This window comes from Bombina bombina, chromosome 5, assembly GCF_027579735.1.
Source record: "Bombina bombina isolate aBomBom1 chromosome 5, aBomBom1.pri, whole genome shotgun sequence".
Taxonomy (NCBI): domain Eukaryota; kingdom Metazoa; phylum Chordata; class Amphibia; order Anura; family Bombinatoridae; genus Bombina; species Bombina bombina.
In genome coordinates this window covers 386,830,590-386,834,047 of record NC_069503.1, presented here as the reverse complement: position 1 = coordinate 386,834,047, position 3,458 = coordinate 386,830,590, and the positions used below count along the sequence as shown (strand labels likewise).

The following is a 3,458-nucleotide window of genomic DNA, read 5'->3' as shown; positions in this document are numbered from 1 at the left end:
AGTAGACTGTCCTTTTAATACAGTCTAGCCACTTTACCATCTTATCTACTCCAAGGCAATACAAAAAAAAAATTTACAAAAAATACAAGAAAAAAAGACTTTTTTAAATTTGACATACAGTTGCAAATTAGCTATAAATCATAAAGTCCACTAATGTAGCAGAGATGCATGTGTCATATGAGCAATTCATCCTTAAAAGGATAGGAAAGTCAAAATTAAACTTGCAACATTCAAATAGGGCATGCAATTTTAAGACACTTTTAAATTATCTTCTATTTTCAAATGTGCTTTGTTCTCTTGGTATCCATTGTTGAAAAAGAATATGCACATATTCACTCGTGGGAGCTAGCTGCTGATTGGTGCCTGCATACATTTGTCTCTTGTGATTGGCTAACTAGATGTGTTCAGCTAGCTCCCAGTAGTGCAATGTTGTTCCTTCAGCAAAGGATAAAAAGAGAATGACGCAAATTTGATAATAGAAGTAAATTGGAAAGTTGCTTAAAATTGTATGTTCTAGCCAAATCATTAAATATTTTTGTTTTCCTATCTCTTTCAACTCCTTATATCAGAGGCACAAGAAGTGCTCATGCATTAAAGTAAAAAACATGGGCAGTACTGCTTTTCATCGACTAACTCCTGATACATCGCTACTGAAAAAATAATGAGGCAGGCCAGATGCTTGTGAAAAGGCAATTACTGAGCATTTAAAAATAAAAACTTCTGAGTGTTTTTTTTTTTTTTTTGTAGTAGTGGATTGCTTTGGTTTAAACATAGAAACAGATTTGCATCCTTTGTTCCTTAATTATTTATATAAAAAATACTGTCTCAGCTTTACCAAGCCCCTTAATATACTTGAAGGTTACTACTATATCACCTCTTTCCTTCTCTCCTCTAAGCTATATTTACGTTACTGGTTTTGAAGACGACTTACGACTTTAAAACAAGATGCCTGGTATTGCTAACGAAGGGGAAGGTGAACTTCTAAAACTGACAAAAACAAAACAATAAAACACAGGGCTCCACAAATTTGTTCAAAAATCTAAGGCTAGTAAGCTGACCATCACACCTATATTAGATTGTGGATATGGAATTGTGCCCCCCCCCCCCCCCCCCCGCAGCTATAACAGATGCCAATATTCTAGGAAGGTTTTATACAACATTTCGGAGTTTGTCTTTGGGAATCTGTGCCCATTCAGCCAAAAAAGTATTTGTAAGTTCAGGCACTGATGCTGGACAAGAATGTCTGGCTCACAATGTATTCCAGTTGATCACAAATGTGTTCAATGGGGTTGAGGTAAGGGCTCCATGGAAGCCACTTGAATTCCTCCACACAAAAAAAACAAAAACAAACACTCTTCCAAACATGTCTTCATGAATCTTGCTGTAATCACAGGGGCACAGTCATGCTGGAAAAGTGTCTCTCAAACTGTTGCCAAAAACTTAGAAGCACCCAATTATTTAAAATGTTTTGTATCCTGTAACATTAAGATGACCCTTCACTGGAATTAAGGTATATACATTATACCCCAAACCCTGAAAAACAGTCCCATACCATTATCTCTCCTTCACAAAACTTTATAGTAGGACGCACTGTATACTGGTAGGTAGCATTCTCTTGGCATTTGCCAAAACCAGATTCTTCCATCAGACTGCCAAATAGTAAAGCGTGATTCAACACTCTAGAAAACACTTTTCAACTGCTCCACAGTCCTGAGGTGGTGTGCTTTACACCACTCAAGCCGACGCTTGGCAATGGGCATGTGGATCTTAGCTTGTGTACAGCTGCTTAGCCACGGAAACCCATTTCATGAAGCTCCTGACACACAGTTCTTGTGCTGACATTTTGAGTTTGCATGGTTTACCACTTTGTGGGCAGGCTGCTGTTCATAGATGCATCCGCTTCACAATAATAGCACAGAGTTGACCAGAGCAAATCTAGTAGGGGAGACATTTTACAAACAGACTTGTGGCAAAAGTTGCATCCTATCACAGTGCCACACTTGAAGTCCCTGAGCTCTTCGGTACGACTGATTGTACTGTTAATTGTATTACCTTTTGGCAAAGGGTGAGGCTGAAACATCTAAACTCAATTAGTAAGGGTGTGCAAATATTTTTGGCCATATAGTGTACCTACAACATAGCAGTTTACTTTACATTTGGTCACAAAACCCATTTTTTTTATCAGACACCAATTTTACAAATATTTCATGCATTTATTCTCTTAAATCAGTAACAGAGTATTTAGTAGAAAGACATGCTTATTTATTAAGAACAATCAAAATATCATGTTACATTTAAAATGCTAGGATATGTGGTTCATGAACTCGCATCTATTTAATCTGAACCGTAAATTTAGTAAATTATAATCTATGTCACACAGATTTCTTTCCACCATCATACAAATGCAATAGTTGTCTGTCTCTCTCACACTAGCTTATATATATATATATATATATATATATATATATATATATATATATATATATATATATATATATATATATATATATATATATATTTTATAGTTCTGGACCTTAACTTGATTCTCTGTCTCCTAAACAAAATTCTATGTCTGGCTGTCTCTTACATTGAACACATATAATAGAAAATGAAACTAATAAAGTGCCCAACACATCAGCCATAATATTCCGATATATATGGCCTGAAGGCCTTTATGAAAAGGTATTGAGATGAAGACTTTTGCTCGCCAGGTTTACTGTAAGATGTCCTGGGGAGGCCTAGTCTACTGCGGCCCTGACAGTCTGCACTGAAAAGAATATCAAAGAAACAAGCACGAAGCTATTCTATATCATGCTATAATACCATATTACATGACCTGTAGTATGCTGCAGGCAATAGCTGGCGCCGGGTAAAATGAAAACACGCATAGATATGTGTAGCCTTGCCTAATGGCTGGTCTACTCCCCGGGATTCAGACTGTAAAGGAAAAGCGCAACAGCAAACAAATATAGGCCGCAACGTCATACTGGTATATGAAATACAATTCTGCCCAAAATAAAATCCCACTCACGGCAACAGAGCAGTTACGATCATATCAGGGGACGGTCTCCACCGGGACGTCTCTTCTCCTTTCTAACCCTCCTCCTCCTCCCTGTTCTCTGTCAGGTTCCTGAGCTGCCCGATGGCTCCGGTCCGGCCCGATCACATGATCTGTCTGACATCATCCGAGTACGGAAAGGCGCTGGGGCAATCTTCATGAAACTGGGAACTGCGTTTTCTTTATGGCATTGAGTAGATGAACTGGGGATTTATTAAAAAAAGTCAATAAACATTTGTAAATCAGCTATATTTAATCTATATAGTCTATTAATATCAACAATACATTATAATATTTAAGTATATATATATATATATATATATATATATATATATAAAAATAAATATATATATATATAATATATATATATATATAATAAATATATATATATATATAATAT

At 36.2% G+C, this 3,458-nt stretch overlaps 1 protein-coding gene across 1 annotated transcript in view; it reads right to left on the bottom strand.

Annotated features, from left to right (window-relative positions):
- Positions 1-3,185, bottom strand: part of RAB5A (RAB5A, member RAS oncogene family) — a 110,347-nt gene extending 107,162 nt beyond the window's left edge. Inside the window, exon 1 of the mRNA XM_053714220.1 lies at positions 3,032-3,185. The gene's annotated coding sequence lies outside the window, so the exon portion shown is untranslated. The remainder of the gene's footprint in view (positions 1-3,031) is intronic.
- Between the last annotated feature and the right edge of the window lie 273 nt (positions 3,186-3,458).